This window comes from Aquila chrysaetos, chromosome 2, assembly GCF_900496995.4.
Source record: "Aquila chrysaetos chrysaetos chromosome 2, bAquChr1.4, whole genome shotgun sequence".
Taxonomy (NCBI): domain Eukaryota; kingdom Metazoa; phylum Chordata; class Aves; order Accipitriformes; family Accipitridae; genus Aquila; species Aquila chrysaetos.
Genome location: NC_044005.1, coordinates 956,085 through 981,062, shown reverse-complemented (window position 1 = coordinate 981,062; position 24,978 = coordinate 956,085). Strand labels below are relative to the sequence as shown.

Here is a 24,978-nt window from a genome sequence, read left to right as displayed (position 1 = left end):
CCCCCTCTGCCACGCAGCCCAGGGCAGCTCTTGACCCAGACGGGGAGGATGGGGATCCGGGTGGGAGGGTGTGCGGCAGTCTGCTGGGGCTGGGGGCCGGGGGGGAGCAACCTCCTCGGTTTAATTCTGGGTAATTTTTTCAGATGCACTTTGCGTGACTTTGGCGTTCAGGAGTCTGCTAATGTAACAGCTAAATGGGATTTGGAGTTAAACAGCAATTCACACTTTCTGAAAGGTTTATAGCTTCAAGTATATTAATTATGACAAACTGATTACTTCCCAGCATTTTACAGCGCTTGTAGGGAAAGGTATTTTGCGGCTTAAGCGCATACGTTCCTCTCACTTCCCTAGAGCTCTTTCCCCGTAACATATTTGGCATTTTGAAAATTTATCGCTTCCAGCAGAGTTAGAAAGTGGTCCTTACTTTTGTTTTTTTCATTCTTTTTAAAAGTGTTGGTTTATATGGAAACAAATAGACATCTAGTGAATAACAGCAGCCCTCTCCAATAAGCTTTGCAGCCTTCTTTCCAGTTTTCACTATTTTACATTTTTACATTCAAAGGAGGTTTTCTGGCCTGCCAGTTCAGGAGACCCCGTACACACCACAGACAGCAAAGGCAGTGGTTCCTTTTTTTTTTTTACTTTTAGACGGGAAAATGGAAATGCAAACCGATGGAAAAAGAAGGGGGTTGAGTGCATTTTGTTTACATTCTGTCCTTTTAATAATGAAATAATCTAATTAAACCACATTAAGAACAGAGTCGATATGGAACAAGTATAATTAAGTTAGCAATTACAAAATGACACAATATTACAAAATGATCACTTCTGCAATTCTTTCTGGTGGTATTTTGAGTGATGGGTCAGCCATAGCCCCTTCTTGGGAGCAGTGGTGTGTATCTGAGCTGCTGAGACCCATGGCCCTGGCTGGCTTTGCCCTGGGAAGGGCTGCTCCTCCAGCACACACAGTGCATTTTAACATGCACACAAGTACCCACGAGCCATCAGCTGGTACGTATGCCAAATAAACACCGCATTTATTTCAATTTTGATGCTCGCCAGCAATTGCGATCTTTGTAATTTCACTTTCCTCACCTTGCTCGCAGACTCTCTCGCGGCTCTTTCTCACCACTCTGTGCTTTTCTCGGTGGTTGAGCCCAGAGCAGCCCCGGGATCCCCCCCGCAGAGGAAGGCGAGCCCCTTGGGGGGGGTTGCGGGGGGCAGCTCGGGCTCCTTCGTCCTTGCCTCCTCGCTGCATCCCAGCTCTGACCCTGCCAGGCCACGGGAGACATCAGGGTGGCCATGGCCCCATCCCATCGATGCGTGTGCCTGTGTAAACAGCCCTTTGCAAACGCTACCCGGAAAAAAAAAAGAGCTGGTTTAGAAACATTAACATGCCGTGTTTCCAAAATTAAACACGCCGCAGCGTGCCCACGGCAGCTGCTGTGCGATGCTGCTGCCGGCTGAGGCTGGAGCGTGACCCGGGCATCGGGGCACGGAGGGGACGGGGGGTCTCTCGTGACGCGGTGGGCTCTGGCTGGGCTTCCTCTGCGTTTGTGCCCCCAGACAGGAGCTGGGGAGCCCTGGAAGTGCCGCTCTGGGGCTCACAGCCGCAGGAGTGCCACCGTGGGTGACCTGGCTCGTGGATGGTTTGGCTGGGGACGGAGGAAACCTCGTGGGAAGGTGTTCCATCACGGGGGAATGGGACTGTCTGGGCAGGGTGGGCCAGGTGGGACCAGCCGGGGCTGTGTGGAAATGGCCCGATGCTTACTTGACCTCTTTATAGCAGGTCGTTTTGTCATTTGCAGGTAAGATACAAGAAGTGTCCCCTCAGCTCCAGCCTGAGTCAGGGACATCCCCGTGCATGGTCTCAGACACCAGCCCAGCACACGAGGGCTCGCAGGACTGCCTGAGCATCTCCGCTGGGAGGGAGGTCCCCGCTCACCAGCGCGGGGGGAGACATCCATTTTACCAGTCCTCAGGCACTGTCCTCTCTTGCTTGCAGCAGGGTTTTATTCTGGCATAAAACCATATTTCTTCTCCAAAAACGTGTAAAGTTGGAGCATACCATCTGAGCTGAATGTTGCTTTTTGTGCAACCTGGAGTATCTACGCTTCGACTTCCACAAAGCTCAAAGGACAAAAAAGACCCCCCGTAACCGCCGCTGTCGAAGGGGCAGGACGCTGCCGGCTGGCAGATCCATCTGCCTGAACTCGTGTTTGGCGTCGAGCGGTTTCCGTGCCCTAGTCCAGATGTGATGCCATGAATCGCACCACGCAAACACGAACGCCTCCACTCAGGGACACAAATCTCCCTCCCCAGCAATTGAACTGAAGTGGATCTTTAGACCCCTGTTTCCACAGGCCAGTTCAGGATGCCATATGGCAAAATATGGCCATAATAATCCAGGTTTCTGCTCTGTTAGAAAGCAAAATACCGTCTTGCAACACAGCAATGGCATTTCAGTATTCCAGAGGCACGCTGGCACAAAATGCTTCAGAAAAGCATCAGTCTCTTCTCCCAGGAGAGAGGAGTTTCCCTTTCCCAGATCAAGTCAAAGCGCAGCCACTGGGTTGGGAGAAACTCTGCACCCGCTGCTCTGCTCGTCGCAGTATTTCCCTCATAATTTGGATTCTGTTTCTGGCTGTCACCTCTCTCCAGGAGACCTCTTGCCGGACATTTTCCCAGCCTGGCTCTCCTCAGCTCCCATCACATCTTTGGCATCCCCCGGATGCATCCTCTGGCCTGGCACCCACCCTGTGTTGGCACAACAGCACCAAGACAGTAATTAGATAGGGAAATGCTACTAAAAGTTTAGCTAGCTGATCCAAGATAAATTGCCTCCTGTCAATTAAAAAAAAAAAAAAAAAAAGTCAAACACGTGGATTTGGAATGAAGAAGCCTGCAATAAAACATCTGTGTGACCTTCCGAGGGAAGAGAAACCATTTGGGGTAAAATGTTGTGTGAAACTGCGCTTTCCATGGGAGCATTATTCCAATGTGAAGTCTGCAGACAGCTCCTTTAATTGATTGCAAGTGTCCATTGTTGCAAACTAACCACTAGATTATTCAAAGGAATAATTTTCAGATTATGACTGTTTCTGTGCTGTGTATTAATCATTTACTATTCATTATTTCTGAACTGTGACTGACCACCTAAATTGAGTGCGCTGTTTCTGTTCTTCAATTAGGTAATTGAAATGCTCTTTAAATCAGAGTAATTAGCAGTATGACTTTTCAGCTGAATTATTTTTTACCCTAAATTAATGGAAAATTCTGGGACTTGTGAGCTGTTATGGCCATTATTTGGTAGTGATCTGAATTCTGTCAGATAAAGAGTGGTATGAATTTGTGAATTGCCTTGAACAAACCTGACAGCTTCTATTTGTAAAAATATTAACAATTCTGTTTTTTGATAATTCAGCCGACTCTAACGTTTCAGAATATTTCAAACGCAATTTGTAACCAACAAGGCATATTAGTTACAGGAGCCACGAGTTTAGTGTCAGCATACTAATGTCGTCTCCTCAAGATGGTGGAAATAACTAATTTTCATGCCTTCTGAATTCTGCTTTAGTCAGTACACCAGTAAGACAATAGCTGATCAAATGAACTGATATGTATGCTGTATGTGCTCTTTTGAATGTCTCCACGAATTTGTTTTGATAGTTTTTGCTCCTATTTTGTGTTCACATTGTGAATATTTTCCAGCAAACGATTTAACCAGCCTTAGACTATTAAGCTTCTTTACTGAAAAAGAGATCATTTAAATTCACAGTTATAAATATTCACAGTGCAAATGAGACTACATACCTTCAGCTAAAAAGGAATGTAATGTAAGGCCCTCAGTGAATAGCTATAAAAATGGAGCGTTGTGTTCCTAAATCATATGCAGGTCCTGATTCGGAATATATTATAGAAAAATATTTCACTTTAGGCATATATGTATTGCTGTTGGGCCTCAGTGGAATAAGTCGTGTATTTAAAGCAAGCACCGCGCCAAGTCCCAGTCCCCCTGTCCTGCAAACACTGCCTGCAAGCTGCTTCACGTCAGCATCTTCGAACGAATTTGCTGCCTCTTGCATACTCGGAGTAAAGACTCTTTATTTAATAAACTGTCTTATTTCTGCGTTTGTGCTGGCGACGGCATGGCACTAGTCCTGCGGAGAGCAACAGGCTCGCCAGACCTCAGCGCTCTCTTTGAACCCGACGGCAGCCGGGGAGCGGAGGCGAGGAGGGGGACGAATGCAGCTGGGTCCCAGGTAAGCTGAGCCCGCCAGCCGCGGCTTTGCTGCACTCTTCTCTGCTGTGACCACAAGCTCTTGGAAATCCTGAATTGCTCCTCGAATTGTTTCAATACTGTGTTGAAACAAAGAATATGATTTGAAGATTTTATTGGTGGTGTTGTTTCTGTTACTATTAATTATCTATTTATGGAAGTTATAGAGCTGCCTATAAAGTTTGTTTTATCTGTGTTATGCAACAGCCCAATCTCCCTCTCTCTCACTTGCTCTCTCGTTTTTAGCTGCATAGCACGATAAGAAAACATTGTAGAGATTGGCTATTCCTATTTTATATTCAGAACATGAGGCTTTACAAGAGGAAATGTCCTGATGTATCTGCTATTTTATTTTTAATGAAAACATTTCTTGCATTAAAAAAAAGAGGTCACTGCACATCTCTTAGAGTACAAATTATTGCATATGTGCACAGAAGATAGGAAAACGCTAAGGATGGAGTTGGAGCACTAAATTCCCCACTCAACAGCACCTTTATAACATGCAAATAAGGCAAAACCAAGCGTCATATTGTGGGGTTTGGAGCACACAAAAATATCATCCCTGGAGCAATACCACTCCCCTGAGACTGTGTACCGAAAATCACAGGAAGAGAAGTGTTCTTTTTTTAAAAAAGCTTTGTAGAGGAGTGAAAAAATCACCCATGGACAAAGGACCGAAGGTTCTGATATACCGACTATCTTCCCCATAAGGGCCTGAGTGCAATGACTGAAAAAAAGAGGTATCTCCAGAGCAGAGAAAGAATTGTTTCTGCTCTCTTGGGAGTCCCTCAGGATGTCATTTGCTCCTGCATTGAATTATTGCCTTTCCTTGCTGCTGCTTGGTTGAACCTCTTCCCTTTCTAAAAGGATGAAAAATAGTGATTTTTTTTCCTAAATTATTTGTTCAAATTTCTTTATAACTGAAGGAAAAAAACAGCTTTATGTACAGCAAAAATGTAATACAATTTGCAAGTATTAATTTCAACTTTCTGCTAGCATTTTGGTTCACAGGAGCGTGCACCACGGGGCGAGTGTGCTGAATGCGCTAACGAGAGTATCCAGGCACTGAGAATAAAACGTCTGCGGAGCAAGACCTTTTCTTGTTATGGTGGATCAGTGTTTTCCATGTGCCTGTTGGTGTCACTCTGCATCGGATAAAGCTCTGGGCATCCCTTTAATAGCTGCCGCCCATTCCTCGCTGCAGAAATAATGGGGTTTTATTGCTCCCACACCGACGACTGCAGGAAGAAGTCTGGGGGAAGCGCTGTCGTTTACACAGCTCCCTTGTCCCGTCCCAAGCATCACGTCCCACGGGCTTTGCTTAAGCAGAGCCACGCGGGAGGTGGTGCAGCCGGGGTGCGGGGGGGGGCAGCGGGGTCTCAAGGCTCAGCCCGGGGCTTGGGGCTGGTGAGGAGCGGGACCGGGAGCCACGCGAGGAGGGGGGGACGCTACCCCGGGAGCTGCGACCGAGGAGACGTGACGGGCAATGGGGCACGTCCCATCCCGCACGGAGAGCGGCGGGGACGTACCGTCCCTGTGCCACCGTCCCCTGCTCTTCCCTCTCCCCCGAAGACCGCGGCTGAGCGTGTGCGGGACATCCAGCTCTTTGCCTCTAACTCTGTGAATGCAGTGTTTTGCATAACAGGGGTATAAGCACTGTAATACACTAAATTTTTTTCTGTAGGTTGCTGGCGTGACAGATGGATGGGTAGAAAGACTTCTGGCAAGGTCCACGCATCTCCTTCCTGAGCTATTAATCAACCCCAAATTGCACATCTGACGCTGTTCCTAAGCAAAGGTGGAGGATAGGAGATATTCACCGCCTGCGTTAGCTGCAGAGGTCACGTTCCCTACGAAGCGGGAGCCAAGCCGAGCAGGAACGAGGGCCGGCCAGACGGAGAGGGGTCTTGCCTGGCCGTCAGCGGGACGCAGGAGATGTGTCCGAGGGCCAGGTCCCAGCTCCGGGCTTGTGCCCTGCGGTCCCAGCCCTGCTTCTGGGGCTGTCGCACTCCTTCATCGATCACTGGCAGCAGATTTGATAGAGCTCACTGGCGATGAGGGTTACTCAGGTGTTAAATGAAAGGTCGTCCTGGTGGTTTTTCACGGAAAGGAGAATCAGGACGGGAGTTTCAAGGTGCAGCTTCATTGCTGAGCTGCAGTGGACTCTGTTCACCCCTGCTGGCCTAGTCAGCCCGTCCTCGGGAATGGAAATCAACAGACTCGGTTTTCTAGCTGGTAACACCAAAACTCAGCACTTCTTTCTGTCTCAAGGTTGTCTGTGGCTCATCAGCAGAGATGGAGTGACTTTCATGCTGAAGTGCCTTTTCTAGTAAGTTAAGTGTCTCAGAAAAAGTATAACAACAACCCTGTTCGTGCCTGACTATGACTGCCACATTTCTTTGAAGTTGCTAGAATACTTTTATTAAATATATTTGATTTTACCAGCTAATTTGGGGGGGAAACAAGCATACTGCAGCTTTCTATTGTAAAGATCTTTTATTAAGCCTCATGCCTGCATCTTTATAAACATGCTGTCCTTGGACAGGGTTTCTCCATGAAGTTTGCATCTAGAGCATCGGCATGTGATTTGGGATGATCAGTCGCTTCGGTCTCGCTTTGGGTGCTCTTGTCCTTTCAAAAAGTGGCCAAAGGCACAGCTGCTGTTGGCCCAATCAGGCCGGACACTTTGAACTGGGCTCACTGGGTGAGGAGCCAGGAAAGAGAAAAGCTTGTGGTGTTGCTTAAACAGATGGGCTGTTCTGCACCAGCCTGAGCTCATTCAGGGCACGTGGCATTGCTCCAAACTCTGGTCACAGGGCAGAGGAGATGAAGTTAACATTAAAAAAAAATAAATCTTGGAGATCAAACACTTCACAAACAAGTCAAAAATCAAATTTTAATTCACATGGTTGTCTTCAGTGTAAAAATTCTCCTGCACACTGGCTGCTGCAACACATCAACAGAAAATACTCTTCAGCTGCAGCAATTAACACTTCAGGCACAGCAAGATTTGGAATTCAGATGTTTGAAAGCATCAAGTAACAGCATCGTGTTAAATATATCCTGTGCCATATGCACACAGCACATGCATGTGAAGGGCATGTGAGGCAATGCATAATTTTAAAGTACTGTGTCATCCTATCAGACTTGTTTTTTCTTCGCCAGAATAAATCTACATTAAAAGATAAAGAACAAGGCCTTGTGCCCTGTAAAAAAATCAAAATCTGATTTCACTTCTTTGGATGAAGTATTTTTCATTTTACATTTCCTATCTCAGACTTAATTAAGTATTTTATGTGGCTTGCCCCTGCTGCTGCCCTTTTACTCAGGATGTGACTGAAGAGGTGCATGCCGTCCTGACTCAGCTGTTCTTTGTCAACGGTGCTGTTAGTCTTGTCATGCTTTTCTCTGGGTCATCCATGCACTAAAACAAAACACCCCTTCAATTGAACCAAATTTCCTGAAGTATCTCCTGTGTATATGTAGAACATCAGACGCTGCTCTATGGAAATACCCATGAAGTACTTGAATTTAAGGCAGCCTTTGTCTGGCGTCTAACCTGAGCATTTGGTGCCCTGCGCAGACTGCGGAGATGCTGAGAGTGAAGCCGGTTGGTAGGTAGTGCTTTTGGGATAAGACTCTGTTCAGGTTTCAACATCAATGTGTATCCAGCCCTTTCCTTCTCTGTTGTCACTGCCAAGCCAGCCCTTTCCTCCAGGGTTTCACTGGAGTTCAATTTTGTTATTGGCTCTGAAGAGCTGCTTCTCCTTTCCAGGTCCCACCATTAGTGGAAGCTGCCTTATTGTAGGACCAGTTGCCCCCTCATCAGTTGGTACTTCAGCCTTTTATCTCCTGTCTCTGGGTTGCCCACACACAAATAAATAGCTCCCCAGATCCCCAATTCCCCATTTCTGTGGACTGGAGAGCATTTCCTTCAGGTGAAAAATGAGAAAAATCCAGGCAGGATTTTTTTAATATTTGGAAGCTGTCTACTTCAATTTAATAAGTTGCCACTATAAACCTATATCTCTGTCTTTTAATCTGATATACATCTTAAGAAAGTCAGCAGCTCTGTGCAGTAAAGACCACTCACTCCCCCACAGCCCAGCAAACACCTGCTGATTCCTCCTGCCGAGCCCTGCTCTCTGTGACCTGCTTGTGGGCTCAACGTCCGTCGGCGAGCTTTCCTTCCTACAGTGCTCCACACAAAAACCCAGACGTGCTTCATTGTTTTCCCAAGCACTTTGTGATAACTTTTTTTTTTAGCTTTCTTATGGACATAGTATACTGGTAGCATAAGGGAAACCAAAAAAATACCTTTATTACCAGGTGTTTTCACACATGCATGCATCTTCCATCTCCACCCACCACTGAAAAAGGCAGCGAGAGCAAGGTGCACTGTTTCAGAAGTGCTCGTGTGTAAGAAATTAAACCCTGACTAATCTCCTGGTGCCTCAGTTCTTTTCCATCAGCCACTTCACAGAGGGGTACACCAGCACACAACCAAGGCCAGCCACTCCAGGTCGTGACAGAGCACAGTATTTGAAAAGCCATGCCTATTTTAATGCAGCTTTGTAGAATCAATCTTAAATGGTGACATTAATCATTTCGAGTACATTGAACAGGTATTTTCAATTGCTGTTCCTATGTTGTCAGGAAAAATTAAACCAACACCCTTTATCTTTAAGTCCCTACAGCTCATTAGATGTGACAAGGTGTGAACATGTTTTACTTCTGGCAAATATTTAGGCAGAACTTTTTTTTTCTGCAGACGCCCTTAGTGAGTGGCATCGCGTAAGGCCTGGCACCCCCTCCTCATCAAAGCGAAGCACGTTACAGTTCATCGCAGAGCTGCCCCGGTTTCCGTGCGGCGACGCAGACTGGGAGAAGGTGCTGCGGGAAGAGGGTGCATCGACCCTGGGGACGCAAGGGCATGGGCATGGGCATGGAATTCTCGCCTGCCCTGACAGCCAGCGCTGGGTTGGACCCGTATTGGCAGTAGACAGGACCGGCAAGTCCCTGCAGTGTCCTATAGCTTTGTTCTGTGGAGTTTTGCACTGGGAACATCCTAAAATTTTAATGCCAATGCACTTTTATGCAGAGAGCAAGGTGGGCGGCTAGAGGTAATTATCATCACAGCTCTGTGTACAACTTTCCACTGAATCTTGTGAATGTACCGAAAATGTAACGAAACGTAGCAAAAGTTTAATACCTAATTTGTCTTGATGGCTGTAATTGTATGTGCATTTTGTTTTTAATTTAAATAACATTTAAATGAAACACATCACCTCTGTTTTCACACAGCAGTGTTTCTTTTTATTCTCACTTGGCTAGACCCTGCTTTTGCACAGATTTTAGACATGCAGCTTGGACCCCTTCTGAGACTGAAAGTAACACCCAAACTAATGTACATGTCACCCCCATATTGGCCTGAGTGTTAAGTGTTTGGGAGCTATAACTTAAAGAGATAAGCTTGTTTTAAGGACTGAGAAATATAGCTTGTACAAAGTTTGACAAAATGATTGTATCATTAAATTCAGTCTAGTTGCCTCATCACTGCTTTTACTTAGGTTGTAAAAATTTTTGAGGAATGACATATCTTCAGTTTATGTGTGTAAATAAATAAATTTCATGGTACCATAATCCCAAACCTGGGCTGACATATTCAGTTGATACCATAATCCAATTCATAAATAAGAATTATTTAATGCTTCATGCTACCTTGGGTCTTTCCTCTCCTACTTTTGAACACACACGAAAATAAGGGTGGAAGGAAACCCAAAGGATGGCCTGTCCTCTCTGCTGTCCCAAAATGTGCTCAGCTGCACGCACGTCTTCCTGAGTGATAGAAACCTGCTGAAACCTGGACTCAAATCCTTCCAGCAACGGGGACCTTAGGACCTCTGTCCACATCACCAGAAGGGTTTTACAATGTCTCACTTGCTTCTGCTTTGTGGTAATGGAATGCCTCATTCTCCTCTATGATGACACCCAGCATCACAAATTCCCTTTCTCTTTGCATCAGGCTTTTACTTATTTGCAGTTTTTACTTTCCCTTCAGTCTTTTCTTTTGGTTGAATAATTGTAATTTTTTTCCCATCCTTCCTCATTGATGCTAACTTTTAGAGCTCTGATGACTCTTGTTGTTCCTCCTGGCTCTTTGCAGCTGCCTCATGTCCTGCTGGAAGCCTGATGCCTAAAAGAGCAGCGGAGACTTTACCTGCAGCCATGAGACACCATCACTACTGCTGGAAAGGTCCTCCTTGTCCCCCTCCTTGAATTATAACTTAAGCCTAACATTTTGGCTGACAGTTTCATCACTGCCAACCCCTACCACTAGAGGAAAACATTGCTAAAATCAACACATGTATTGGATCTTTTTCTGTTCAGTAACCTAGGTGGTTATTGCTTGGACACATCTCCTAGCTTTGCACTTTATTTTATATCTGTTCACATCAATCTCCATTGGCAACTATTGGCTATAGCCATCATCTATAGGCATAATGCAGTTCCTTTTCCACTCATATTTTTTTTCATTATCTTTATCTTTTTGCATTCTACCAATGATAAGAATTTGTGAGGTGAAATCAACTCTGTGTAAAATGTGACTTCTTTTGAAAAAGCTGAAATAAGAAAGCTGAAAAAATACAGTGCCCCTCTTCCTACTACACTAAATAAAATCACCGTGATCTCTTAAAGAAGCCCTTCGAGCACAGATGTCAATAGTACAAGAATATCACTGGGTTTGGAGGTAGCCTTGTGCAGATGGCGGAGCATCCTTCCTGATTGAGAGCAGCACTGCTGAGGAGGACTTGGGGGTACTGGTGGATGGAAAACTGGACAAGAGCCAGCAATGTGTGCTCACAGCCCAGAAGGTCAACCGTATCCTGGGCTGCATCCAAAGCAGCGTGACCAGCAGGTCGAGGGAGGGGATTCTGCCCCTCTGCTCCGCTCTGGTGAGACCCCCCCTGCAGTACTGCGTACAGCTCTGGGGTTCCCAACGTAAGGAGGACATGGACCTCTTGGAGTGGGTCCAGGGGAGGACCACAAAAATGATCACAGGGATGGAACACCTCTGCTAGGAAGACAGGCTGAGACAGTTGGGGTTGTTCAGCCTGGAGAAGAGAAGCCTCCGGAGGGACCTTCTAGCAGCTTTCCAGTACCTAAAGGGGGCTTAGAAGAAAGATGGGGACAGACTTTTTAGTAGGGCCTGCTGAGATAGGAAAAGGGTTAATGGTTTTAAACTACAAGAGGGTAGATTTAGACTAGAAGGAAGAAGTTTTTTGCAGTGAGGGTGGTGGGGCCCTGGCCCCGGTTGCCCAGAGAGGTGGTAGATGCCCCATCCGCGGACACATTCAAGGTCAGGTTGGATGGGGCTCTGAGCAACCTGATCTAGTTGAAGATGTTCCTGCTCGTGGCAGGGGGGGTTGGACAAGATGATCTTTAAATGTCCCTTCCAACGCAAACTATTCTGTGATTCTATGATTCTAAAAAAACAGGTGACTTGAAGTATATGAGAGACTGGACTTTGGGCTTACTGACCTGGTCTCCACCTTTCATTTTACCATAATGATCACCTTTCAGCTGAACCTCTGGATCCAGACAGAGAGTCCCAGAACTAAAGTACACTGATTTTTTTCAATTACGGTTCATGTTGTTGGCTTGATGGATACAAAATAGGGTCTTGATATTAGGTAAGAATATGAATAATTCCTTTTGGTTAATTGAAAAGGTTATTTTAATGAAAATCGAGCAGTTTAAAATGTCTGTCCCATAGGGACATTCACTTATTAGCTTTCTTCCCTGGAAGGCATGTTTTTGCTACCAGGGATTTCTTCCTCTTCAGTCTTACACCAGCTTGGGCTTATTTTTATACATTTTATAAGACAGTATGTTAGCATACTCTTTCCTCATTGGGACCCAGCTAAAGCATGACTTTCTCCCCCCATTAGCTATTAGTTAAAGCACACAACATTGTCTCCCAGCTGGTCAGTATAAAGAGCTAAAGATTGTTGATAGTGACTGTGCAGGTTTGTTAGGTGTTGCCATGTGCACTACTTACAGAGCTAATCTAAAATAAGTGAGGTAGCAGTCACCTGACTGTTACACAATCGCTGTCACAGCTAAAAGCAGCTCAGGACAAGACAAACAAATCTGAACACCCGGCACTGCCAGGTCAGTACAAAGCTGAAGGGATTTTGTTAGCAATGGCAAAAATTAAGTTTACTGGGCTGTACCCTTTTGCGCCTGGGCAAGTAAAAGTCAGCCTTTCCTGCATATCCCTCTACCCTGCCGCTTGAAGCTGTTGCTGCTGAAGCCTAATTCTGGAAGAGAAGTCTTTAGGTGAGTGAGGAAAGTCCGGTTTTGTGGACGACTCTCCTGATTACAAGCTCCTTCTTTCCCGCCTGCCTCCCGAGGAGCTATGGGAGGCGATGCACTTACTTTGGCAGCACCGTGCGAGGCCCTTGTCATGGCCAGGGAATTGCGATGGCTTTAATGAGCAACAGCAACGGCCAGCGAGGGTTAATAGGGGTAGGTTTGGAAGGATTAGGTGAACTTTATCTTCAAGAAAGTGGGATTCTGCAGGGATACAAAATGAGAGCTAGATGGTCATTTTAAAGGAGTGGATGAAGAAATGGGCTGTTCAACTCCTGACAAGCCAGACTTGCAGAGAAACTTCCAGCCTAAGCTTCATTTCAGGAGCAGGCCAGGCTGTTGGAAACCAGAGTGATGGAGAAGAGGAATAAATGTGAACACATCATTTCCCTGCCCATGCGCTCACCTCTTTTTCCTATTACCGTAAAGAGAAAGACTAAAGTGTTGTTCTGAATAAAGTTGATTGTGGATTTAGACTACATAGATCATTGATATTGTAAATTAGTGACAAACTCTTAAAATTAGGAAGCAAAGATATGATAATGCCTGGCAAGTAATACTGAGAAGTGGAATTGCAAAGCAATATAACCAAATTATAGTCTTCAGATAGAAAAAGAAATAAAATGGGATAAAAATCTTACCAGATGTTAAAGTCTAGCATCACTTACTGGAGGTATTCAAAAAAGGAATGTTTCATGAGCATAAAGACCATGGATGAGAATTTTAGTTGATGTTAGATGAGGATTTTTTTATGAGAAGATATTATGTACCAGACCTGGGAAAAAGCAGAAGTTTTAGTGAAAATATAAATGTAAACTGGAGCTGATTTAACTTGTGGGGGAGAAAAAAAGCCAATTCAGGTTTCAGCCCAAATTGGACTAAAACCCTAAAATGTAAAAACAGTTCCTATGTACTGGACTTTTCTAGGCAGGCAAACCTGCTTCAAAGCATCAAAATGAGGACCATTAAATCCAGTCCTCTGGTATTGAAAGCCTTCACATTGTATAATTGCTGTCTTTAGCTGATCAGTCTGTCTCAAAAACCAGTCTTCCCTGTGCTGTGACAAGAACTTCTCACATCTCCCTGCCATTGCCTTGAAAACCTTCTGCCTCCAGCCCAGATTTCCTCATGGAAACATGGAGCACATCAGGGGTAAACCGTGGTGGAGCTGTTGTACAGTGAAAGATTACTAGACATGTAATTTTTAGAACAGAATAATTTGGATTCAAAGGCTTGCCATATTATGACTGAACTTAGCTTCATGCAGTAATTCCCAAACTCATCTACTTGGGATATTCAATGCAGTAAGGAAATAAGAAATTTTTAAAAACACAATTGTTAGGCTTCAAATTAAATTACTTCAGTGGACCATAACAGTGCAAAGAAAGGGCAAGGATGTAAATCACAATATAAACAGTATTAACCTTTTTTTCTGAGTTTCCACAACTAACAATAGAACTACTGGCAAAAAGTCAAGCATCTTGTATTTTCACTTAAGAAACAGAACATGAAAATGTTCCTCTCCATTGTGTTCATGATTCTGTGGCCCAGGAGACACTGATGCAGGTAGCAGATCAGGAAGGGAAGAAATATTTCCATGGCAAGTGCTGGGAAAGGATAGTCAGCTAAAAGCTGAAAATGAAATGGCACAATAAAAAAGTTTCAGAGAAGAAAATGAGTACCAGGATTAATTCAGTACTCCATGCACCAAGTTCCAGGATCAATTTGCTACCTCATGCACCACTTGCTGTGGTCTGAGAGACATTGCAAGGTGATGACGACTCTGCATGTGCATGTGCCATGGGGTTTGGGATGCAGAGCATCTTGCTGTTCAGTCAGCACTTTCAGAGGTGCCCGTGCTGCTCAGTGCACCGAAAACAGGGTGAGCGGTGGGGTGGCTACGCTGCAGCAACCTTTAGAGGTCGGTAGGAGTGCTTCTGGTACCACTACAGCAAAGGCTGGCATGAACACCTTTCTTCGTGTTTGAACTTCCTATGAAAGAAGCCTTCCTTAGGTTACAGATGGGTTGTTACAAGAGATTTAGTTATATTCTACATTTTACTTCTTCCATTGATACCACTCCTGTATAACCTCTTTAAAGTTTGATACATACTACGTTTTGACAGCTAATATATTGGCCTTACCCAGAGAGCTGTTCCTGAATGAATATTCATATTGCGTATTCAAGCTCAGGAGCCAACAAATACCAAAGTTAATGTCGCACGAGCTCCTCAACTCTGCCTGGTTGCGTATATGTCTGATGATGATGATGCCATCCTCTGTAAACTGCCACATGGGCCTGAAATATTCTCTACAGTCACATAAACAGGCAGAATGGCACAATGATGTGCTGCGCTTTGCATAGCTGGTGTGCAACCAGCTACCTTTATTACCTACAGATTTATAGTACAAAGTCTGTCATGGAGAAATGACAGAAGAGAGAGGATTTTCATTTGTGCCCAGCACTGGCCTTATTCTCCCACAAAAGTCAGCTTAAAACCTGCTTGGTTCTGATGGAAGCACAGTTAGGGCAGTAGTGCCTCTCTGGCCTTAAGTCTAAAACAGATGCAAAAGAAGAAAAAAAAGTCCTGTGCAATGGAAGTGCAGTGTTACAAGCCACAGCATCGTCCTACTTCAGTCATGAGCACTGAACGTCATGAGACCTTGCACCATACATAGCATCTGGATAATGGATCTGTTAAAAGTACGGCTCCTTTCTGGAGGAAAAAGGAGCTAGTGCCAAGCCAAGGTCCATTTGCATCGCAAAGCTCTCTTGTACAGAGAGTAATTTTCATGAGTTCCCATCTCAATGTATTCTGCTCAAAGTCAGGGAAATACTATAGTTATACTGAGAATGTCTTTGTAGCACACAGAAGAACTGGAATGAGACAGGACTGTAGAGAAGAGAGAAAAAAAATGACATACGAGAGGAATTGTAAAATGATTTCTATAATTTACAACCTGCAGAAACAATAAGGGACCCTGTTCTGCCACTGCTTAGGTAATATATGTCCTGTGTATTCTCATAAACTATGTGGCTGCAGTACTTTGCATAGCCTTTTTGTATAATTAAGATGGAAATGGGTTTTGCTGTTCCAGCACCAGTGAGCTTCCCTGGGAGTGCAGAAGGCGGCAGAAGGGGAGGACGTGGTGGGGATGTGCTGGGGGCTGGGAGCCAGCTCGGCAAAAGGACTCCCAGCACAGGACACCTCCCGAAAGCCAAGGGGGAAGCACGGACCGGACTGTGCCCGCTCTAACCTTGACCCACATAATCCACACCCATGTGCTCACACCTCCCGTGGCCCCTTCAGAGCCACGCAGGCTTTCACAAGAAATGCCAGTGGTGTGGAAGGGGGCCCTTAATGGACTGTGGATGAATGTTTTTCTCCATGACTGGTCACGGCTCCTGTGTGACGATGTCCTCCCCCAGGAAACCATAGATTCACCCTGTCTCTGGCTCTGCGGTGGCTCTCCATCCCCTCCCCACTTCTGTCCTGTAGCCACTGTAGCTTTAATTGGCACGAGAAGGAGCTACTTCCACTGCAGTTCAGGATGATGATCGCCTTGGCCAGTGGCAGGTACCTTTTCAGTGCTATGATGACAACTGGATACAGATGGTGAACCTTCCTGTCCATTTGGCCCATGGAGTGGAGCATGCAGCCCCACTTGTCACTGGTGACACTTGAAGACAGGCTTTGGCATTAATGAGAAATTAATTCATTTTGAAAATGTTGGATCAAATCAAAACAAACAAACAATCATTTACATGGCAGCATAAGAATGACCATATCAGCTCAGAACAAGGGTACATCTCCCCCTGTATTCTCTCTTAAAGGGTAGCCAAATACAAATGTCTAGAAAAGAGCAATAATAGAGCAAGCATATTTGACTGTATACAGTTGTTTCCCAAAATATACTGTGAACCAGAAGTTCGAATATAATGTCCTGGAAATGCTGATGTATGAAGTTTCCTATGTGACACATGCTGCAGCTTACCTGAGCTGGAGACACCAGACCGTCTGGACTCTGAAACAAGAGACGGACACCCTGACTCACTGAAACTACAGGTCTTTTGAGATTGTCTAAAGAGTTTAATTTCTGCTATACCACAGGAAAAACTGTTCATAAAGGATTTTTTCCATGTATTTCTGACCCTCTGGACTTCTGGTTCCTTGTCAGACAACCTAAGTCCACCAGCATAGTGCTGCTGTTCTGGAACTGTAGATCTTGAAAGTGCTGTTGACTCCAATACTCTGACAAGGAGCTGCAAAAAATATGTCCTGCCTTTTTTTTTAAATTTATTTTTTTCCTGATAAAGATGATGATTTGATATTTTTCTGCAAAACTCTCTGCAGCTCCTGCCATCATGTCCATCCTGTCTATCAATGTACCTGAGCTGTGAGCATGCAGAAGCAGGAGCTCGACCTGTGCAAGCCTCGGATGCTGCCTCTGACACTGGGACAGATGGGATGCCCTCAGCCACTGGTGCCACCCTCATGTGCTCCAGTCGTGCCACCATGCAGTCCTAACTGGAATGTGGCCGTTGGAAGAGCCCTGCTTCTATAAGGTTACCCTTTGGCTTTCTTTTGCCACCTTTCATCGCATTTCCAGGATCTGAGAATTCCTGGAGAAAAGGATATGAGTTTTTTCAAATTCTCCAGACACAGCTTGGCTGCAGTGAAGCAACTGGACACTGTGAATACAGAAGGGAAGGCACATACTGTCTGGATTATTAATTTCCAGGGGAAAGGAAAAGGTTAATTTAAAAGAATGAAAAAGAAATGACTCATTGTCAAGCTGAAAAAAGAAAGTGAACATGAAGAATTTTGGCATTTATGACTCTTGTTGTCATAGAAACTGAACTTGATATTTCCATAGAGCAATCCATAGAGGTAACAAATACTGTACTTTATAGCGGTGATGAATTAAGATCAACTTAAGATTTCCAATACATTGTCAAGCAGATCAAATACAGGTTTATTTTGTATTGCCAAGTTGTTATCAGAGTCCTTAAAAACCATTGGCGATATATTTAAATGAAACCTATCTGGTATTTGCAGGCTATTATTAGAATTTAGAGTGGCTGGGGGAGAGATATTACAATAGCCTAGCAAAAGTTCTCAAATTTCCATCAGAAAAGAGCGTGTCTTATGGGACACATCTCTTGTTTGCCATCACACAACCTCCTCTGGCACCTAAGCAATGACCTGCATAGAAAACAGTTCTGTGCAATTTTGTTGATCTTGAGGGCAGTTTCTGAGACCGAAATGAAAAGGGGACCCAGCATGAGAGGACTGACCAGTTCTCAGGACACCACAGCTCAGGACCTGCTGGCTTCTCTGAGGCCTTACATATTAGGTCTTTTGGCAGCTGATACGACAAACATTGCTTGGGTTCCCCAAATCCTACTTACCTGTGTAGACCTATTAAAAGTATGGTGGTGCCACATCCAGGATCTGAGGATTTCAGCTCGTTTAGCATATCCCAGTGTGGCCACCGGGTAGCTGAGACCACCAGAGTCATATACTAAAGGGAATTTTTGACCATTTTGATCATGAACCATTACCTCCCATATAGTTATGACTGCAGGGCTTCTCTGAACGTGATCCTGTTTCAAGGTGAGCACCTCTTTCAAAAAAAAAAAAAATCACATTTGATTTTAAAAATTCCAGTAATGGATAACTTATCACAATTCTTTGTATATTATTCCTCATTATTTTAATATACAAGCAAGAAATCCTGCAACCCCCAAACTATTCTTAACAAGGGTTTAATTAGCTTTATTTCTTATCTGGATACTTTTTGTGCTTTATTAAGTAGGTTGGAGAATCCTCTGTCAAAGTTAGGTTCCATTTGTTGTTCAAAGTTGGAAGTTGTGATCGAGATAGACATTTACCTTTTCTTTGGTAAGTAAAATGTTGACTTCCTAAGCAGTCTTTCATGTCAGGTGTATTTTTTTTTCTTTTTTTGTTGTTGCTGTTCTCATGATTCTCAGAACCTTCCCCCATCATATTTTTTAAAATGATCATGTCAGACCTAGGCAGTGCATTTCAGCACCACTCATATTAATGCAAAACAGAGGGAAAGAGAAATGCCTCACACCTACACAATATTTTTGGAATTATGTAGTTAATGCTGCCTAGGCTGGCCTGTGCCTATGGTCAGTAGCTTCTGCTGAATCATAATTCACTGCGTCTTCATCTAGCAGAAGGATTTTCCCATGATGCTGACTTTGGTGCTTCTGCTTCCTTTCCCCATTGCTTCCGAAGCTCATCTCACCCTTTGGCAATCTCTCACTGTTTGTGAGTGAGGGTGCAGAAACAGCAGTAAGAAGTGGAAGCGGTCTTCTCCGCGCTAATGGGGTAAGTACTCTGACAAACCAGCGCGCCCTGACCTCCGGAGGCTGCGGGTATTGACAGCGCAACCACACGCCTGCTTTGCGAGAGGTGCTTCTGCCACTTGATTTCAACAGGGGTGGTGATGGGCAGTAGTTGGTCCGGCTCAAAGGAGTAAGTGGAGCCTCTGATCTTCCTGCCAACAGTTAGAACATCTGAATTATGAATGAAGATAGTTACATGCTTCCTAGGCAATTTTATTTAGCTAATATAGTAAAAGATTGGAAAGAAAATTTATATGGGATATGATGAAAGGAAAAAGATCAATACAGGGAATGTGAAATGACACAGGGCTGTTCTGTGGGCACTAACGATGCCACATAAAAGCCTTAGGGAAGATAATGCACTGTTCTAGGAAAGACAATTCTTCGTCCCAAACTTGCACTGCTGAGGGTGCTTTCCCTTCCTCCCTCCCGTTTAGGAATGCATACAAATGAAGTGAACAGGCTAAGAGTCTGGGCAGTAAGTCCAGAAAAGGTTCTCACTGCCACTGTTAAATGTTAACAGTAGGGACACATACCTTTGGAAGTACCTGGTTCCTTTATTTTTAATTCTCACTTGGTGGAGCTTTTGCAGCACTTTTTTACAACTCAGCATTCCATGTACCCTTTTGGTAGATGAGGAGAAGAAATCTCAGTATTCTCATTTGTCCTTAATAAAGTTTAAGAAAAGTGTGAGAGACTTTTCAGAATTTTACCAGAAATCTTTGAAGTCAGATAATAATCAGACCCACCTTTTGTGGAAAGTCATGGTGCTGTTCTTTCGAGTGCTGTGCTCCCTTCTTGCTCAGGAAGAGGTCAGTAAATCACACCACCATCAAGAGTGAAACGAAACAGATGAGAAGCTGAGGACTGCAGCAGGCACAACAGTAGTTGTGAAATATTCCATCCGTTCAGCTTTCCAGAGCCTGAAAATACCTACAGGATTTTCCTGGAGAGCTAAAGTATGTTATATGATCAGCCACCATGTTAATATTCTGCTTCAATAGCTCTATCGATTGCCATGTTGCTGCTAAGAGCCCTGTCCCAATGCACAAAACTTGTTTATAATTTGTGTAAACCACATAAATTTATACTGCTGCTAATTCTGTGGCTTACTGACCTCAGCAGCTTTTGGAAGTGGTACACCTCTGTTTCCTCCTCTGTCCTTACGGTGTGCATGTATCCTGCCTATTTACACACTGTCCGGTCACATATTTGCTTGGAAAATTATTTATACATTTTTCATATAATGTGAACCACGGAGCTGGAAAGAAATATGAGATGTTGAAGTGCTAATATATTTCCATGTCTTGGGTTTAAGAGTGCATTTTCTGGAGAATACAGAGGCAATTGTTAATGTCATGTCTGATTTCCTTTCTGGAGATGGAAGATGGACAAAGATTTACTAGAAGTATTCTTTTCCAAGCCAAGAGAACGGATACACATTAGTAAGTTGACAGAAAAGATGAATCCTCTTGTGCCACTGCTGCTGTCCACTCTCCAATCTTCCTTTATAATTAATTAGCTGTCAGATCTGCTAAAACTCAAATAACAGATTACTGGGATGTAAGGCAAATTGGCCCTGAAATTAAGACCCAGATTTGAGTTGATCTTCTTACTGACCTTGCAACTCTTGTTATTGATTTGGGGTAATTTCAACCTGTTTAGGAAAACCAAGAATAAGGTAGAAGTAACAAAGAAGCTTTTTAAGAGTCTCTGTCAGGTGTTCCATGATTTCAAAGATTTGGTACTTGTGTCTGCAAGCTCTCTTCACTACTTAAGTACATCAACTGAAATATTTACCACTCATCTGTTTCTGAGCTTCAAAATGAAAATAAGGACCTAGATCTATTGTTTGTCCCTACAATAATTCATAGAGTAAAATATAATTTGAATAACTTAGCTGAATTAATAAAACTAATTAATTGCATAGCTTAAACCAATTTCCAAGGTCTTATTAGAACTGAAGACACCTATGGAAAAAATACCTCGGATTTAGGTGTAGGGTTGCAGTAACTGGCATAATCTCCTTTATTACAGGACAAAATAATTTATTAAACTTGTATTTATTTAATTAATCACTGTCAGTCTTTTGGTAACTATCTTAAAACTTCAATTGGATTTTAAGGATCCCACAGCCCTTCTGATGTAGCACCAGCCTGATGTTTGGTCTGAGATGTACTTTTTTCTGGGAGGTATACTCCATTGAAGTTAACTTGCTCCTGTGACTGATGACAATTTGAGGGAAGATCGGGGGGGACACTGGTGCCTCCGCTCATTTGTGCTGGGGACTCACCACAGTCCCATCTGTGTCCTTCGACTGCCCCGGGCTGGCTGTGATGCCTCCATACTTCTCCTGTCCTGCTAATAGGCTACTACTGAAAATGTTTCCTAGACAAGGGTGACATAAAATACAGTATTTTTTAGATAATAGGACATCCACTGGTGGCAAATGAAATGCCCATTGCTCACAGAGGAAGCCTAGCTGAAGCAGTGATGGATTTTCTGATACGAGTCTGAATCAATTGGCTTCAGGATTCTCTCAATAATTTGGAAACCTGGGCACTACGCAGAAGACCTCTGATGTTACACACCTGAAATTCGTTACATTTCGTGGGCATTGCTTTTGTGGAATTGCAAAACAACATGAATAAATCTTGATGTGGGCAAAATATCTGAAGTATGATACACATATCATCATATCACGCCTATTGGTGTGTTTTATAAAGGATAACAGGACAACTTTGTGCAACTCCAGGCAAAACTGAATTTTCAGAGCCTACAGCTCTGTTAGGATGTGTGAATATGTCAGAAACACTGTATTGGCATGTCCTGATGAATTATCGCTCATTCATAAAAGCCTTCCATCAGATGCATTTTTACTGGAACCACCTTTCTCAGGAAAATAGTTACTGCTATGGTAACACTACACATAGTGGTTTGCATTTTTATTTTGCGAGGAGCTGAATTTGCCCCGTAAAACATACTGTCTCCTACAAGTATATTCCGCTTGCACCAAAGCACAGAAAGCCGAGAGAAGCACTGGATTAGCGTTCTCTTATCTGTTATCACAGGATAACTTTGATTATCCCTCCTTCCGCTGGCTGAGACCGTCTGTCTCTCCAGACACGGTTGCTCCAGGGATGGCACAGCCTGTCTGGGAGAGCGGGATGCCGCACGGTGCAAGGGGCTGACCACGGCTGGCAGGGGGGCACCCGCAGCCCCCCGAGCCCAGGGCCAGCAGCCCAATGCGGGGAACACCCCGGCCAGCACAACGGGGCCGTAAAAGGGTGCGCGGGGGGTGATGATAAAGCGAGGGGGTGATGATAAAGCCAGCATCGCTGTCCCCACGAGCAAGGGGTGACGGCTGGAAGAGGCTTGCTGCTTGTGCTGCCAACCTGGAGAGGCTTGCATGACCGCTGCTTGCTTCCACCCATAGCTGGGCTAATAAAAGATGCTGCGTCCTGTCCAAACCCTCGAACCCATTAACAAAAGATAATGAGAGATCATTTTCTGAGCAGCTCAAAGCATTCAGTGTTTTAAAGAGGTGTATGCTAACTGATGTGACAGAAACTAACTGTGGCACTGTAGGACAGGAGAAGATGCCGTTTCATGAATAAATGAAATAGATGAGCGATGCTTCCTTAAAAAAAAAAAGGATAAAAATAGAATGTGAGATGTGAAGTTTGAGGCATGAATCTCACAGGCTCAGGAGATGTGTCCTGGCGAAGCGAACAGATTGTGATTTTGATCAGGATCATTTGCACAGGCATCCCTGAAAGTCAGAGCATTAATTCACATGGGAGGAAAGAAAAAAAAAAGAAAAAAAAAAAAAGGATCCTGAATTAACTGAGTGGGAAATAACTATAAGTGCATCTTTGGCATCTGTATGGAAGGATATTTCAGTTGTATATTATATTTGCCTTAGCAGACATCCCTGAAGAGTTTTACAAATTACAACGGTCGGTTTCAACTATATTTGTTATTTAAGGAAAATATAAATAAATTAATAAAAAGTTATTATTTCCTCTCTTTTTTTTCCTTGTCTCACGTTTGGATGTTTTACCAGCGGTTACAAATATAGGTCTTTGGCTGGAGAGGGATCAGACTCCCTCAGCTCCTATATGAGCCGTGAGCCCAATTTCAGTCCTCCGTGCGGAACTGACTGATGGACGGGCAGCTCACTGCCCCGGGGCTGCGGGGCATCAGCATGGCTCGGAGGCACCCCTGTGCCCCAGGGCTGGACCAGCCTGACCCCACCTGTCCCTGGCGGATGCTCGTCTCCCCTGGCTTTTCCCCATAAGGAACGCGTTCACGATGTCCCTCGGGAGCCTGCGCCCGGGTTCGGCTGTCCCAGCCTTTGGTGAGGGGCTGCCACCAGCTCACTCGCATCTCCTTGCTGCAGCTGAGCCCCCGGACCGGGAAGACAGAGCTGCCTCTCCGTTTCCACAGCACAGCGCGCACTGCCATCATCCCTCCCGCCGCCTTCTCCCTTCCAGCCACCGCAGCCACACATCTTCCATTCTTTCACCCCAGCTCGTGTTTCTGGGATCTCTGATCTGCCTTATCCCCTCCACTGGTACCCTAAGATGCAGGTAAGGCAAGTAAATATCACAAACCAAAGAAATACTTTAAACTGAGAATGTCAGGAAATGTATTCAAGGAATCGATCCGAGTCAAAGACAAACTGTCATCCGAACACTGAATCTGCACTAAATCTCACTGCTTTGTTGTGTGTACCAGGAGTAACATCTTTCCCCTCCTGTGAACAGTGCAGTCTGACCTGCCTGGTGCCTGAATGGGGAATCACTTGGGCTGCCATACAAAAACTCTTTCTTTGGGGAAAATGCAGTTTCATTGTGCACTGAGCCATGTTGTTACCGTGCCATGGTGTACACAGCACAGGTATTGGAAAGATAATACAGGAAGATTTCTATAAAAATGTAGAATAATGGCAAGTATACATGTCAGAACAGTCTTGTTTGTTCTGAGCACGTAGAGAACAATCAAAGTTTTCTGCAGATAATAAGAACTGGAACATGACTGAGATGAGAACCAAATACAAAGACTGTGTTTGTTTACAATACATTTAAGAAAATCCTTACATTTCCAGCCATTCCAGCTGTATGGCAGAGTTTATGGCTCCTTTACTGGTATGTGTTTGTGAGGTCACACTGGAACTGGATCACTGAGATAAGCCAATGTAAAAAAGTAATAGCTTTTTTCTTTTCAATTCAGGTCTTTTTATAGGTCTACAAATCTCTGCACTGGCAATACGTCAGTGACACATAAATGCAGGCAGGAACGGGCACTAAGAGATGAAGTAGGGAGAAGGAAGACGACTGTAAATAAGCTCTGCCACTGAAGAAAATATTTTTAAAAACAGTCTCTGAAAGAGGTAACCAGTCTCTTCCAACAACTAATTCTGTACATTTTTTTTTTTTTTTAATTAAAGATGTCATTGCTTAACCAAGGCATTCACTTCTCGCAGGCTTTTACTGAAAAGTTTTATTCAGGAAGACAAAGAGTAAATCCCACACTGCATCATCATTCCTGCCTTTGCTAGGGCATATGTCCCCCTTTGCCTTCTAAACAATGCATCCTTATGTTCAGGAAAAGGTAAGACCTTTCTGAAAAGCCTAAGTTTTCTCTGAGATCTCTTTTCTGGTGACTAAGTTTACATCTGTAATAACCTAGTACAATATTCAAAGAAGTTTGTTGTTCTCTGGGCACATTTTGATTTTATAACATTTGAATGACCATGGCCTAACTGTACTCTTTACCATATGTAATAAAATATCAAATTGCAAGTTGTAAATGTATTACATGTATCAGGTTCACAATTCCCAGTAACTGCTGCTTACATTTTTTTTCCCCTTTAAAGTATATCATAAAAGAAAATAGAATTGAAATTAAAACAATACAGAAGTTATAAAAACCTCTATAA

At 44.1% G+C, this 24,978-nt stretch overlaps 1 long non-coding RNA gene across 1 annotated transcript; it reads left to right on the top strand.

Annotated features, from left to right (window-relative positions):
• The first annotated feature begins 12,455 nt into the window (after positions 1 to 12,455).
• LOC115335143 lies at positions 12,456 to 18,588 on the top strand. The gene is made up of 2 exons (XR_003921374.2): positions 12,456 to 12,622; positions 17,011 to 18,588. It is a non-coding gene; the product is annotated as an uncharacterized LOC115335143 (long non-coding RNA).
• Positions 18,589 to 24,978: the final 6,390 nt, after the last annotated feature.